Consider the following 16,761-nt stretch of genomic DNA (forward strand, 5'->3'; position numbering starts at 1 on the left):
GAGAATTTAACCGTGCCCCAAAAGGGGTCTGGCTTCTGCCCTCCACTTCCTTCCGGGAGGTGATCTCTAAGCCCTTGGAATGTCCTGCCTAGCAGAGGTGTCTTTGCTTGCGTGGGGGCCCTGGGTCTAACAGCGTGGGATGTAGGGTAGGGACTGAGTGTCATGTGGATCGGCTGAGGGTCTGGGAACAGATCGGCCAAGTGGGTAGACAGCCATGGAGCTTCAGCAAAGACTGATGCCAGAGGCCCGGGTGAGCGTCCCAGCTGGCACCAGTCCCTGCGTGTTGTCACAGTCCCACGCTGGGAAAGCAGCACGGCCCACGGCTCCGTGGGAGGGGACCATGGGAACTCTGTGTCCTGGGTGCTTCTTCCCTTGGCTGATTGTATTTAATAATCTGTATTTTCTCCCTGTAAGAGATCATAACCACGGATAGAGCAGCTTTTAGTGAGTTCTGTGAGTCCTTCCAATGAACTGTGGAAACTGACAAATGGTTTGGGGAACCCCCTGAGCTTGCAGTTGGTGCCAGAAGTCAGAGTGGTCTTTCGTGGACGGCTTGTTCCCTTAACTTCCAGCTGGCTAAGGTCCACAGGCTGTCACTGACTGCGCAAGGGAAGATGGTTAATCGGAGGGGCTGACGTTTTAGGCAATGACTGAAGAACACAGGGATGCTAATGCAATGCCTCTCAAACTTTAACGTGCGTGCAAATGACACAGGGACTTTGCTAAAATGCAGATTCTGATTCTGTAGGCCCAAGTGGGTCCTGATCTGTATTTCTTTTTTTTCTTTTTTCTTTTCTTTTTTTTTTTTTTTTTTGAGACAGAGTCTTGCTTTGTTGCCCAGGCTAGAGTGAGTGCTGTGGCGTCAGCCTAGCTCACAGCAACCTCAAACTCCTGAGCTCAAGCGATCCTCCTGCCTCAGCCTCCCAAGTAGCTGGGACTACAGGCATGAGCCACCATGCCCGGCTAATTTTTTCTATATATTAGTTGGCCAATTAATTTCTTTCTATTTATAGTAGAGACGGGGTCTCGCTCTTGCTCAGGCTGGTTTCGAACTCCTGACCTTGAGCAATCCGCCCACCTCAGCCTCCCAGAGTGCTGGGATTACAGGCGTGAGCCACCACGCCCGGCCTGATCTGTATTTCTGACACACTAATGCAACTGCTTCACGGAGTAACATGGTCTTACATCCGTGGTTTCCAAACTTTCTTGTGCATTAAAACCATCTAGGGAATTTTTTAAAATCTTTACTCCCAGACTGCACATCATATATATAATTTCTTGGGGTGGGATTCAGGCAGCGGTAGTTTTGAAATTGCTCAGACTACTCCAAAGCACAGCCGAGCTGGAGCACCGCTGTCTTACGGACACTTGGGCCTAACAGAACCCAGGTGCCACCTGGAAGGAAGACCCTGCAGCAGTGGTGTGGGGCCAGGTGTCCCTGTCCCGGGTTGCAGGTGTTGGCAGGTGTAGTAAATCAAAGCATGGGTCCAGGTGAAGCTGTGCTGTTGATTAAAAACCCAAGCCAACAACAGAGGTCGATCGGTTCCGTCTTGTCTGGCCAAGAAGGTTTGGAAATACATTTTAAAAAGCCCAAACCCTCTGGCCCTGACGAAGGAGCAGGTGTCTCCGTGTGGGATTCCCCTTGCCCTGGAAGATCTCTCCCTTAGCGTGTGGCCGCCACTGTCACCACTCTGCCACACCCCCAGTTACTCAGACCCCTCGAAACAGCTCAGCTCTGCAGCCTCAGTGGCGGGCAGGCAGGTGTGACCCCAAACTCAGCCCTAAGTGATGTTCTTATCAGGCCATTAAGTCCTGACATTCCTACTTGACTATGACCCTATTTTCTTAAATCACTTTGAATGCTGAATTTGGTGGCCAGAAGGGGGTCACTCTAGAGGTCAAAGGGCCACTTGCCTGAACTTAAGTTTCTGATAAACAACCCCAAGTTCCCAGGGGATGCTAATGTGGCAGAGGAGGAAGCTCGACAGAGGGCTTTGCAAAATGCCTGGCGTCTAGCACGTCCTCACCAGTGGCCCTGCTCAGCTCGACAGTGGCCTCCACTGGGCCTTCACCCTGGAGGAGCCACTGGGGCGGGGCAGCAGCCAGCGGCCTGGGCCACTCCCCACCCTGTACGCCATGTCCCTGCCTCCCCCAGCCACCTGCGGGCCTTGGAGCCTTGGAGCTCACCACCAGCTCTCCGCTGCGCCCGGTGGACAGAGGCGTCCAGCTCGGGAGCACGCACCACGCACAGTGCCCCAGACGGCCTTGCCACCCTCACTGTGGCCGCTGCAGTGCGGCAGAACTGTGCGCATGAGGTTAGCTAGAATAACAAGAAAACTAACACATATCGAGTCCAGTAAATATGCCAAGCACTGTGCCAGGTGCTCTGTATCCCGTGTCTCATCTAATATGGGCAAAAAGCCAGTAAGGCAGAGATGATGATGATGATGATGATGATGATGATGATGATGATATCGCCCTTTTTACAGGCAAAGCGAAGCTCGGAGAGCCCCAGTAACTTGTCTGCAGGCACACAGCAAGTTGAAACATGGAACCCAAAGCCAGAGCCGTCAGCCTCCAAAGCCAGTGAAACCCGGCTGTTCCATGATGCCCAGGGGCCTTGGGCAACCGGTCCAAGGCCGCATCGGAAGGCGCAGGCGGCAAACCGAGGAAGAGGGCAGGCCTCCTGCACGTGCGGTGCGTCAGGACCAGTCGAGAAACGATCCGACAGCAGCAGTGCCCCCTCCCTGGCCGAGGTCGCTGAGAAGCTTGGCAGGAGCTCAAAGGGGAGGACAGCGCCACACTTCAGAGAGTAGTAAGGCTGGTGCCAGGAACAGAGTCACCCGAAAAGGAAAACGGACACTTTGGCAAGCCCTGAGTTTCCTAACAGGAACCAGAGGCTGTGAGCTAAGAGGGGACATTCAGCAAGTGCCCACGGTGCGACAGGTAGCTTGGGAGGGCGGGGACCGCTGTCTTCTCAAGGCCACAGAGGCCCCAACATGCAGCCCTACCAATGCTGCCCTCGTGCAGGGCCTTCCCCTCTCTGAAGCACCTGCGAGCGCCACCCGCAGGCTGGAAGCCACGCGCTGGGTCCCGGGAGTGCTCCTTGGGCCCGCGCACAGCTGGCAGCCTGGTGGGAACCCCACGCAAGCTTTCTTGCCAGCTGGCCGCCTCTCCCGAGCAGGTGCCAGGGGAAGGCGGGGAAAACGGGAAAGAACGCAGGATGCCCCCAGAAACGGAGCGTCTGCCCTGGATGACGACGGGCTCTCTCATCCCCCTGGTTCCAACGGAGTAGATAACACCCTGCACTCACTCCTTAAGTCTCCCCGCCCTGGTCCCTACCCGCTCCACCCTCGGACCTGGAAAATCCTCTCTGGGAGGGGTGAGAGTACAAAGACTGCCTGGCATCTTCCAAAGGAACAAAGATGTTCTCAGCTATTCAGGAATCTCTGAACACTCGGCTCGGGCCTTTTCTTTGAAGGTCAGCGCATCCATCCATCACTTCTCCTGGTGCTTATTCAGCAGCTGTTCTACAAAGAGCGGGGCCTGGGCGTTCCCTCCGCACAGCGTCTTTCAGGGAGATCACAGTTATTTAATGCAAGGCAGGGAAGAATCCCTTAGCAGTTTGCTAGGACTCTGACCCCATAATTCAGATTTATGGAACAAAACTTCAGAAGAAGTAAATGGAGATGGAAGTAGATCTTGGGACCGCTCCAGCTGCCCAGCACGGCTTCTTGGAGCCTCTGCTCTTACAGCCACTGCACGAGGCCCTGGGGCCCAGAGCGGATTTGTAGAAGGTGTGGTAGAAGACACGTGCACGCGCACACACACACACACACACACACACACACACACACCAGCAATGATGGCTTATATGTTCCCAAGTCTCCCCAAGGTGCCTAAAGATTTCCCAAATTCGGAAGTTTTCCAAGTCTCCTGTGTATTCCAAGGAGAGCTGTGGTTAAACGTGAGCATTTTTGTTTCTGTTGACTCCCTGGGGTGGGACAGCGCCCCGGTTCACAACGAAGCCAGCTCCGCGTAGCTCTCGCAGGACCCAGGACCGTCTGGACACGCCAGGCTCCTCCTCTGTGCAGAGCTTGGCTGCGAGAGGGCAGGGGGGAGGGAAGGAACGAGGAAGTGCAGAGCCACCTCGCACTGGGGCCCCGCCAGCCCAGCCCGGCGCGAGTTGTTACACCTTCACCCCACATGTTCCGATGACGGAAAGCGGTTTCTGCCCCTTTTCTTAGAACCTCTTGCCTCACCAGCCTTCCAAACACACCCAGGCAAGAAGGGGGCAGGCATGGTTTCTGCCTGTGGGGTCAGGGGCAGTGCCAGGTGCGGGGACCGGAAGTTGCAACATTGTCACCCGTGTTCGTTTCCCTGTACTATGCAGGGAGGAAGCCTGTAGAGCCAGGTCTGTGGAAGGGCACGTCCTGTGTGGACACGTCTCCTTTCCTGACCTCTGCGTCACCCACTTGATCTATCTTCTACCACAACCCTCTCCTCCAGGTCCCTGCGCAGCCTGGTGTCCCAGCACCTTCCCCTCTTTAGGAAACGAATCCTCCCCCTCCTCCACCACCAGCACTCCCCATGCCCAGCCCCAGCGGATGTCCCTTCTTGGACCTTGGAAAATCCAGCATCTTAGACTCTGCTCAAATGCACACAGAGCTTCTCCTCAGCCCAGCCTTCGCCAACTCAGGATTGGAGAAAACAAAAAGAAGACAGGCAGATGTGCGAGCTCTGTACCCAGCGTGGCCGAAGGGAAGCTGGCCGTAGGCACCTCCAGAACCAGGACCCAAAAGCCCGCAGGAAGCTCCCTGCCTGCGCCCTGTCTGAGGGGGGCCGCTTCTCTCTCTGCAGCTGGAGCGGGCTCCTGTGCAAGCTGATGGAGACAGTGGCTGTTTCACCCCAGCGCAGACTCTACAGCAGTGACAGCTGCAAGGGACATCTTCACCGTCACCTGCAGAAGCAGTCCAGTGTAGTCGGACATGAAGAAAACATGTTCCTCCTGTTGACATAGCCTACTTCCTGGACCTTATGAAATGATGATCCTGGCACCTTGGGCCTGGCTCATCTTAAAAACTCCAGGGCGTGTCTGTCTGTCTTAGCTATTATTGGTTGAATTGTGTCCCCAAAAGATATATTCACATTCTAACCCTGGAACCTCAGAATGTGACCTTATTTGCACACAGGGTCATCGAGGTGGGGTCACACTGGAGTAGGGTGGGCCCTTCATCCAACACGACTGATGTTCTTATGAGAAGAAACAGAGACACACTGGGAAAGTGCCACGGGACGACGGGGACAGGGCTAGAAGGGGCATGTCTGTAAGCCCAGGAACGCCAAAGATTGCTGGCAGCCAGCACGGGTGGCACCAGCTCAAATTGATTCTTTACAGCCCTCAAATCTCCCTCTGACGGAAGACGCTTGTGTTTCACTTCATCACGCCAAAATGGAAAACTGTTTTGGTGGAGGCCTGCTGTGCTCGCCCCTGGTTACTGTCACTCAACTCGGTATCTTCTAGGAGCAAGGATGAGAGACTCCTCAAGACGAAACAAATGGCTCAGCAGCAGGCAGTGTAAATGGATTCACAAGCACTGCAGGCAGGAAATGATACAATAGGCACACTGGAGACTTGAGCAAATGCCTGTTTTGCAACATGGTAAGGCTTTTACATCAGTCAGCCTGCTAGGGTCCTTTACTCTGTCATTAAACAAATGACCAGAGCAGGCTCTGAACTCTACACCAGGCTCAGGGACATCTCTGGGACCCAAACATCTGCCACAATGTTTTCTCTGGCTTTGAGTTTCTAAAACATTGATTAAGTTAAGGCAGGCATCCTCAAACTACGGCCCAAGGACCACATTCAGGCCACCTAGCACATTTATCCGGCCCTCCGGATGTTTTTGCTGCCACTGCCTGTCCTGCTTAGCAGCCGACTCGTCCCAGGCCCACAGTGCACATTCTCCAACAGTCTGAGGGACAGTGAACTGGCCCCCTGTTTAAAAAGTTTGAGGACCCCTGATTTAAGGTATCAAGGAGATCGGTCCTGTTCAGAGATTCAAAAGCTGCAAATGTAATCAGTGCTCTGAACGAGAGACTGCTGCTTATATTGCAAGTAGGATTGACCAGTAAAATACAGGGCACCTAATTCAATTTTAATTGCAAATGAAAAATGAATCATTTTTAATGTATGTCCCAAATACGACATGCATTTTTTTCCATTTTTTAAAATTTCAGCATATTATGGGGGTACAAATGTTAAGGTTACATATATTACTCATGGCTCCCCTCACCCCTCGAGTCAGAGCTTCAAGCGTGACCATCCCCCAAACGTTGCACATCTCACTCATTATGTTTGTATATACCCATCCCCTCCTCCTCCCTCCCACCCACCTGTCACCCGATAAATGTTACTCCTATGTGTCCACTTGGGAAACAATGGTGATATAGCACCTCTTGTATTTTCCTGGATAAAGCTGGAACCCATTCTACCAAGCGGCATGCGTTTTTATTCTCTAGACCTGGTGCCCCGATCTGCAGGGCCACTTCTGAGCCCTGACGCTGCACACTCAGAGATGTCACGAGACCCTTCACGGCACCCTCTGAAAGAAAGGCCACATTTCCAATGGCCAAGGAAAGGCTGCCTCACAACCTGTCACATAATCACAGAAAGAGCTGGGCGTTCTGATGTGCTCACGTGTGACAAAGAGCAGAGCGAGGAGAGACATGCTCCCCTGCATCACACACACACGCAAATTATGGAAACGTTGACACCCACGTCCCTGTTCTATTCTCTTTGGCAGTAGCATGACACACAGAAATCACAAGTTTTTCGTCAAGACAGAATACGGGTAATATATGGCTTCTATGCGTATGTATGAACTCTCTTACGATTTTTTTTTTTTTTTGAGACAGAATCTCGCTTGTTGCCCAGGCTAGAGTGAGTGCCGTGGCATCAGCCTTACTCACAGCAACCTCAAACTCCTGAGCTCAAGCAATTCTACTGCCTCAGCCTCCCAAGTAGCTGGGACTACAGGCAGGCGCCACCATGCCCAGCTTATTTTTTCTATATATATTAGTTGGCCAATTAATTTCTTTGTATTTATAGTAGAGACAGGGTCTTGCTCTTGCTCAGGCTGGTTTTGAACTCCTGACCTCGAGCAATCTGCCTGCCTTGGCATCCCAGAGTGCTAGGATTACAGGCGTGAGCCACCGTGCCCGGCCTCTCTTACAGTTTTGCTGACTCCATCTGCAACAGCAGGTCTGGCTTTGAAAAAAGGCCCAGAGGGGTGGGGGCAGCATCGTGGGGGGGGGGCTGTGCACTTTCCCTCATGAGAGTGAGTGACCCTTGCCAGGCTGGGAAGCACTGATCTAGAATGAACTGGAGAAGTAAGAGACCATAAAAAAAATACATTCTGGATGATTCTCTCTGTCTCTCTCTTCACTTCTATTTTAAGAATAATCTGGGGGTTGGGGGAAAGTTGGGGCGGGGTACAGAGCCGGTCTCCTCTGTCCCATTTCGTAGCTGCCACACTGTTCAGACATGATTGCCCCGCCTGCTGCGAGCTAACAGGTAAATCTGTCCCCTTGTCACAGTAAAGGTTCTTTACCACATTCAGCGCATGGCAGTCCTCTGCAACGTGCCACCTGGAAAATATTCCTCTCCCCAGTTTCCATTGCCACCAGGGGGTGACCAAGTGACGGATTTGGTCAATGCGACGTAAACGGAATTCTGGCGGGGGCCTCTGGGAAAGGGTTTCGCTGTTTGATTTTGTTTTGGTTTTATTAAATTTTTTCTGAAAAAAGGGGCAGATTCAGCAGAGCCATTAGCCTGTTCCCTTCTTCCTGCCAGGAGCTAAAATGAGATGCCCAAGGCGAAATAGCCATGTTGCTAGCACCTGCTGAAGGTGTAGGACCCAACAGAAAACTGGAAGGAGCCTGGGTCTTGATGACTCCCCCGAACAGCTTCCCCAGCCCTGACCCACCTATCTCTGGAAAATAACAGTCATAGTTATAACCCTATCTGATTCAGGAAGGAGAAGATTGGCATAAAGGTAGCCAAAAAGATCAATAGAACAAGTAGAGAGCCTAGAAATAGATCTATGCTGGCCATAAAATTAAAATTTGATCTACTGGACTTCATCAAAATTTAAAGTTCCACTCATCAAAAGACATTAAGAACATGAAAAGGCAAACCACAAGCTGGGAGAAAAATATTCACAGTCCATTTATCTGACAGAGGGCTTAAGATCCAGAGAATAGACACTCTTATAATTACAAAGTAAAAGACAAATAAAGAAAAAGACAAACAACCCAGTATTTTTAAGGAATGAACAAAATGCTAATGGACATGTCACAAAGGAAGGTATGGAAATGGCTGATAAGCACATAAAAAGATGCTCAATGTCATTAGTCATCAGAGAAATGTAACGATCGCCACCGCAGTTCACATCCGCTGGAACAGCTGCAACCTTTCAACCGGCAACACCACGCGCTGGTGCGGGCGTGGAGCAACTGGAACTCTCCTGCGCTGCCATCCGGGGGTAAAATAGAGCAACCGCTTTGAAAAACTCTTGTGCACTTTCTTATAATATTAACGATGCACACCTGTTATTACCCAGTAAGTCCATTTCTGGTTACTTGCCCCAGAAAAATGGAAATATATGAAAGACTTGTACAAGAATTTTTTTAAAAACAGCTTTATGTAGATTCTCCCAAATCTACATCTCGAGCCCAGCCCCAGTTGAGGCTCCAGCAACAAAATCCTGCCATGGTCCGTCTGAGCCCCACCATGCAGCTGCGACTTACGTGGGGCTGTCACACCGTTGGTGATGCAACCTCACGTGCTGATCCCAAAACATTCTCCAGCTTCCCTGCAGTTCCCAAGGGGGAAAACCCCACAAACTTCTAGTTAGTCCTAATGCCTCCTGCAGTTCACAGGGCAGCCACCAGGCAAGTGGTTTTGATGACAATGCTGGTGGTGGTGGTGCTGGCCCAGATCATATCCAAAATGGAGAGATGGAGCTTCACTTTTTTTTTTTTTTTCTCCTTTTTTTGAGGCTTTGCTTTAGAAACTGTGCCCATCATCCTTCAGCTCAGAAGCCGCAGTAGCCAGGCTGTCTCTGGAAGGGAAGAGAATGGCTCTGGCTAGGGGATCGTTCCCATCATTTCCTAGAGGGGAGAAACTTCCACTCCCCATCAGAAATGTCCCGACGGAGACGCTGGCTTCTCGTTCCCTGCTCTCTCTCACACTCGACCCTTTGGAAGAAGACTTGACTCGCCCAGCTGGCGAGACTGGGAGAAGAGCCCATCACGTGCAGCTCAGTCTCCCCCAGCGCCCTCCTCAAACTGACTTGTTCCAGGGTGTACATTTCACCTGCCTTTCCTACCAGGTCACAAGCTGCAAATTAAATGCAAATCTTCAAAACCCAGACATTCCAGGGGACCACGTTAGCTCAGAGTAGCAGATAACGTTGTTTTGCTGAACCATAATTCTCAAGCCACCAAGGGGGTCCTCAAGGTACCGGGTCTGTGTCATTGGTATTCTTGTTTCGAACTGCTGTGACACCTTTATTCGTACAGGCCACCGAGAAGCCACTTGGTCTTCACTTGACACAAAATGCTTTGTTAGGTACTAAATCCTTCTCTTGACTTTTTTCATGAGCCCACAACCACTTGCGAAAAATACCACCTGGCATCAAAATAATTATAAACACTTCTGTGCATATGGGTCCCGAGGTCACAAGATGGTCCTCCTCTATGAGGCGGCCGTCTGGATGGCAGAGAATATGCTTATCTGAATCTGTTTATTTTATCATAAAAATGAAAACACAATTTAAAAACTCTTGCAGCCAACTCTTCAACACTCTGCAACTGCAGTCACGGCTATTTCCCAGCCCCAGCCTTGTCCAGGGACTGGGGACCCCACCTGAGATCTGCTCCCCCTTTCTCAAGTTCCCCTGCATGCTTTCTTGCTTTGCCCCAAACCAGGCTCCATTTGGCACAACAAAGCACGTGATGAATCCCAAAGAGTTTTTGCTCAGACCCATTCTAGGATCTATAAAAGCCGCGTTTGTGTCCTGATGCTTTCCTGACATTCCCTGGCCAGGCATCACCTTCGGGCTGTATGTTGCCATCATACAAGGCAATTACATGAGACACTTCCTTCCACTTGGGATACACAAACCAGGATTTTGTTAGCTTCTGATTCGCACCGAAGTCGGAAGACCTCAGCAGTCGGAAGGCTGAATGGGAGCGAGACAGAGGCTTTCCCTAAAACTCGGGGTCTGACTTCATTTTCTCCATCCGGCTGGCCCTGCAACACGCTCTCACCTGCCGGCCCCAGCGAGCGCTCCCTGCTTCGTGATCACCAGCTGTCAGCTGAGAACTAGTTTCAGGAGGTGGATGCTGCTCTTTAGTCTCCGAAAGGCCACATGCTAAAAATATTGATGGCAGAGACTGTCACTCGAGGAACACTTGGCAGCGTGGAGGATGTGCTGTGGAACGGAGCAGCCCTATCCTTCAGGGAGAGACTTGTCAACCAGCCCAGGCTGCCAGTGAGCCTGGTGCCCCTCCCTCCACCGGGCTCTGGACGCAGGCGGCTGTCTCCGTGGGGACAAGGACGTCTCCTCTTGTTCCCAAACGGGTGCTGCCTTCCATGTGTTCTCTTTTGATAAATGAGATCTTGGCTCTCCCGTGTTCCTAGGCTCAAAACCGAGGCGTCACCCTTCGAGGCTCCTTTGCACTCACCGCCCACATTGGCGTCTCATGGGTCTCTGCCCTGTGGTGCCTCCTGCATTCCCACTAAGTTCACTCTCCCGGTACCTCTTGCCTACACACTATCGCAGGGGCCCCTTAAATTACTCCCTGCCTGGAGTCTTCTCGACAACCCCCAATATGCACATGTCAGTATCAGCATCCTTAACTGTGTGTCTTTTAAAAAACATTGGCCCCATTGCACACAAAACAAAGTGCAACTCCTTGAAAATCAAGGCCTTTCCCAAACTGTTCCACAACCCTTCCTCTTTCTGCAATGGGCATCTATTGCTGCATACGTTACCCCAAAAGTTAGTGGCTTAAAGCAACAACACAGCATTCATTATCTTATTTATTCTATGGGTCAGAAACTCAGGAAGATGTTAGGCTGGGCTTGTATCACTCGGGGCCTCTCATAGGTTCCAGGCAAGACGTCAGGTGGGGCCATGGTCATCTGAAGTCTGACCTAGTGCTGGAAGATCCACTTCCAAGACGGCTCGCTCACTTGGACAGCGAGCTGCTGCTGGCTGGTAGCAGGACACCTCAGTCCATCCCCAGTGGGGCTCTCTCCCTGAGCTGCTTGCGTGTCCTCAGGACAAGGCGGCTGGCCTCCTCCAGAGCAGGTGGCCCAAAAGACAGTAAGGGAAGCGGCCACCACTGCTACGACCTAGTCTCAGAAGTCACGCACTGTCACTTCCACCATATGCAACTGGTCACACAGACCAACGCTGATACAATGTTAGGGGACACTGTGCAAGAGCATGGATACCAGGAGGCAAGGGCCATCGAACACCAGCTTGGAGGCTGGCTGCCACAGGTTTTTTTGTTTGTTTGTTTGTTTGTTTGTTTGTTTTTGAGACAGGGTCTCACTTTGTTGTCCAGGCTAGAGTGAGTGCCATGGCATCAGCCTAGCTCACAGCAACCTCAAACTCCTGGGCTCAAGCAATTCTCCTGCCTCAGCCTCCCGAGTAGCTGGGACTACAGGCACGCACCACCATGCCCGGCTAATTTTTTCTATATATATTAGTCGGCCAATTAATTTCTTTCTATTTATAGTAGAGACGGGGTCTCGCTCTTGCTCAGGCTGGTTTCAAACTCCTAACCTTGAGCGATCCTCCCATCTCGGCCTCCCAGAGTGCTAGGATTACAAGCGTGAGCCACCGCTCCTGGCCTGGCTGCCGCAGTTTTCCACCTGGGTCCTTACCCTCCCACCCTGCATGCCCCACATTGTAGCAACCGGAAGCCGTCCTCCTCCCAATTCTAGCCCACCGTCCTGCCAGAGCTCACCCTGCTGGGGCCTTCCAGCCCCTATAAGCGTTAATGCGTTCCTCCTCTCCTGGCTCTCTTAGCACTTCTACTGCCATTACTGTACTTACCACACTCTGCCTTGTATTGTGGTTGGGTGCAGGTGTGCCTGCCTCCAAAGATTGCAAACTCAAGGACAGAAACCAGGACTTCCTCATGTTTTCACCCGATCCTTGGCAAAGCACCTGGAGAAGAAGATGCTCTATAAAAGTTTCCTAAATTGAATTAAATGTGCCTTCCTTTCCATCAAGGCCACTGGCTGGACTGACCCTTGAAAGAGAAGAGAGTACTCCATTTAGCGTTCCCGCTATGTGCCAGCTGTTGGGCATGAATGTAGTCCTTGTCTTTATGGAGTTTTCAACCTCCTGAAGCATTTGTAAATTCTCACAAATGGCTGGCCAAATGACACCACATTTAAAAATCTCTATTCTGTCAACTCAGTGCATGAGAATATCTTGACAGTATTTTTTAAAAAATATTTTACCCATTTTGAAATGAAACGCAGGATGGGAAAAAATGTATTTTACCTGGAAGATTTTATGGTCTGATCTTTCCACTTTCATTTTAGCTTTTTGTGATGGTTCCCATTCATTCATTCATTCATTCACACACTCAACAAACACCGACTGAGCTAGTCACTGTGGGGACTCAAAGATAAACAAGATGAGGTTTCTTCCTTTAAGATATTTGCAGCCCAGTGGAGTTGATAAACGGGCACGCAAATGACTGCAGTGCCACAACCAGCACAAGGAGGGGGACTCGCATGACACTAACGGGTTCCAACAGGGACTTGGAGGACGCGCTCCTCTCAGTCTGGCAGGGTGAGCGGCGGGGCCCGTCCTTCCGCCGTGGAAGCGGCTGAGAGCAAGCGTGAACACTGCAAACTACATCAGGGAAAAAGAGCCGCGTCTTTTTTGGCCAGCAAGAGCTGGCACCATCCCCTGATGCTCCAAACTAAACAATCATCCTTGCCAACAGCTCCCTCTTTCTAGGCAGGAAATTGAAGAGCCGAGAAAGAAAATAAAAACAGCGGTGCTTTGAAGCCTGCCAGGTGAGGAGCCTCAGCAGGATGGGACCCCTCAAACTGGAGCAGTCCTCCTCTGAGACTGCCCCGGGGCCATCCTTCCAGACTCGGGACTGGAGGCCACCCTGGAAAAGACAGGTGTGCTGGCGGCTCAATCCTAGTGACTCTGTTGAATCTAGAACCTGCTGATCTTCTAAGAAGAAGGGGGACAAATAAAAACATGCTCAGATATTAATTCCCAGGGGATCAGCGCTATTCCCATAGTAACCGTTCCTTTTTTGAACCAAGAGTCAGAACCTGCGGGTGGCCCCATTGTTTGGTACATGCGTCCAATAACGGAACAGAACGTTTTACTTCAGTGCTGTCTTACAACCCTGGGACATATGACTGCTAAAACAAAGCTCATAAATGCTCATTTATTTTTAATGCAAGGGTTTTCATGCATGTGAAATATAATATCATGCACATAAAAAAGATTTGTAAGATCTAGGCACAGTTTAAAGCTTAATAAAAGGAACACCCAGGTACCCACCACCCGCCCAAAAGATATATGCCAGTTTATTATTAATAATAACGCTTAGTATTTGGGGGCACTTTTTATGTGCCAGGCACTGTGGTAAGCACCCCACGTATATTATCTGATTGATCTTCACCACAGCCATGTGGGTCGGGTGCTGTCATCACCACGTTACAAACAGAAAGAGAAGGCTCCATTGATTCAGGCGCCTGCTCTAGGACACACAGATAATAAACAGTTGAGCTGGGTGGAGACCCAGACCACCGGCTCCAGAGCCAGCAACGCAGTCGCAACGGGTGTGGGGCAGACTCTTCATTGTGCAGACATTGGGACAAATCGACCATAAAATGAAATTTTGTAGTTCCATTACAGTGTCTCCAGGGACTCCTACCGCTCCAAGGAGGAGGACGCCACAGGCAGAACCGGAGAGAGGCAAGGGGAGGAGTGAGGAGAGGAGAGAGGGGCTGAGCACACGGCAGTGACACATTCTTCCTCTCCTCCTGCGGCGGTTCCATGGCCACCCCATCCTGGGGCAGTTGTTCAGGGACTATGTCCCGTCTCTTACAAACAGGTGAGCCTGATGTTTCGTGGTTCAAAAGGCCTGTCAAAGTTATCCCACAAGCTTTCCACGGCCTCACCACCAGTCCCCTCAGTGCTGCGCACCCGCCTTTCCTTGGCCACCACGCTGCTTGCTTCCGTTTATAAGAACAGGGGGACTCCCACGTTCACCTTGGTGAATAAAAACGGAAAATTACGTTTTGCCAGCGTGGCCTGTTTCCTTCTGTCTGCGGGCTCATAGCACAATGCGCGGCGATGCAACAGTACCTCCTCGCCCACCAAAGCGCGCCCAAGCTGGGCTGCAGCCGCGCATTCGAGCCGCAGTTTTTCTCCACATTTTTCCTTCCACATACGCCCTTGCAGTGATGGATGATAAATATTTATTTCAGGGGACTTGAGCCTCTCAATTCCGCTGCTTGCAGAAATCACCTTGATGGGAAAAGTCAGACACTGCAGTTCCTAGAATGCACAACAACATCCCGGGAACGTGGCAAGGCCGCTCTCCAGGGTGACCAGGGCCCACCAGAACAAAGATTCTTCCCTCACCGGATTCCCTTGGGTGACCAAAGCAAGGAACAGTGACGGGAACTTGCCACTGAGCCCCCAGATCATCTGCCCCCTTTGGGTCTTCATGCCAATGATTTGGGGAACAATCAGGATGTCTGGATAACTCATGGACTGGCAGGAGGCCATTGCTTGGGGAAGTGACGTTCTAATCATCACCAGGTGGCAGGGGCCAGCCTGGGTCTCAGTGACCGGCTGCACCCTTCTGCGTGAGGGGCTCTCTGGGTTCACAGAAGCCACCGACCGTCCACAAGGAGGAGAAGCCCAGGGCGAGGGAAGCTCTCAGCGGAAAGAGGGTGCTGGAAAACATTCCCCGGGCCGCCGGAGGAGGACTCACTGATGAGGAGGGAGGCCAGCAAACCAGGCTGCCCGGGCGGCCACGTAATTTCCGTGGGTCCCTGAGAAGAAGAGGTTCACAGCCGTTTTAAACTTTCAAACTTCCCTGGGAGACATTTTGACAAATGAGGAGTCAGCGACACTTTATAAAATGTCAATGAAAATGTTTGTTCAGGTTTCCAGTTGGGGCACCAGCCAAGGGAAGCTCGAAAGATGGCAGTGCATGTCACGGGCACCTCAGGGCAGGGGTTACAGCAACATGGCCCACACAGCGCCAAGGTCCAACCAGCCTTTGATCTTATAAAAGAAACTCGTAAGAAACCGGACCAGGACTGTGGTTGCCAAACACCAGCAAATGAAAAGGACGGAAAGTCAGAAACACAGGGCAAAAGAAGATACAGTGATAAAAAAAATCTCCTTAGCACACATAAACAGACATATATGCATCAGGGCTATTTTTGCATCGAATTGCAAATTTTATCTTGAAAGAGCCCAAAATGATGTTAGAGGCAGAGCAACCACGGGAATTTTTAACTCTACAAATAAGTTTTAAGGAAAAAAATAACAGTTTCAATTGACGTTTATTTTAATCTTAGTAGGGCAGCATGCCAGGGTCTTGACCTCTTTTTGGCAAATGTCAGAAATCAGAGTATGGGTGGAAAGAAAACAAAAGAACTATTTAAATGAGCCAGATTTAGAACAGTAAACTAGGGCCAGACGTGGAGGCTCACGCCTGTAATCCCAGCACTCTGGGAGGCCAAGGTGAGAGGATCGTTTGAGGTCAGGAGTTCGAGACCAGCCTGAGCAAGGGCGAGACCCCATCTCTACTAAAAATAGACAAATTACCTGGGTGTGGTGGCACGCGCCTGTAGTCCCACCTAGTTAGGAGGCTGAGGCAGGAGGATCACTTGAGCCCAGGAGGTTGAGGTTTCTGTGAGCTATAATGACGCCACTGCACTCTAGCCCAGGTGACAGAGAGTCTGACTCAGAAAACAAAACAAAACAATAAAAAAAACTGCAAAAAAAAAAAAAAAAGAACAGTAGACTAAGTCAAGGAATGGACACGATTTGAGCTTTTGTGATCCCAGCAGCCTCTGTGCACTCCGTGGCCAGGCTGGAATTGGAGCCTGAGCACACTTCACTCCCTGCTCCTCCTCCCACTCCTGCCCCTCCCACGCCAGGCAAAGTTCCACTGCCTGAGCTCTATCTGTCTTTCCCGCCACACTCGTTCTGAGAATAACCTTCCACTTCTGGCACCAAATCCCTCACCCATCTACCTTGGGGACTCTTAGAGAGCTGGTGACAGCTGGTTGAACACCCCCAAGCACTGGGCACATGTGCACTCGGGCAGCTTTGCAGGGCACAGATATGAACCAGACTGGTCTTCCTGGCCTCGGGCAGTTTCCAGTCTAGGAGAAGGAAGCTGACTGGAACCCAGACAGAGCGGGCTAAGGCCGAAAGACACAGAGTTACCAATGTGAGTGGGCAGGCACAGTGGGGAGCCCATCTGCAGTCAAGGAGGGCTTCCTGGGGGAGGTGGTAACTGAGCTGAACCTCTGAAGGCTTCCCAGGAGAATGAAATTTGGAGAACAGACCTGCATATCTTCAAAGAGGGCCGTCTCCCTGGTGCTGGGGGCCAAGAGGAAGGATTGCTGGAAAATTCCAGCACCTACCTGCACAGCTGCAGGAGCCCCAGCTC

General features: G+C 51.2%; 1 long non-coding RNA gene across 1 annotated transcript; it reads right to left on the reverse strand.

Annotated features, from left to right (window-relative positions):
* Window positions 1-13,496: 13,496 nt before the first annotated feature.
* Window positions 13,497-16,554, reverse strand: LOC142874980 (uncharacterized). Its single transcript, XR_012922564.1, has 3 exons — window positions 16,340-16,554; window positions 15,909-16,042; window positions 13,497-15,124 (listed from the first exon to the last, which is right to left on the reverse strand). It is a non-coding gene; the product is annotated as an uncharacterized LOC142874980 (long non-coding RNA).
* Window positions 16,555-16,761: the final 207 nt, after the last annotated feature.

This window comes from Microcebus murinus, chromosome 13, assembly GCF_040939455.1.
Source record: "Microcebus murinus isolate Inina chromosome 13, M.murinus_Inina_mat1.0, whole genome shotgun sequence".
In the NCBI taxonomy this organism is placed as follows: Eukaryota; Metazoa; Chordata; class Mammalia; order Primates; family Cheirogaleidae; genus Microcebus; species Microcebus murinus.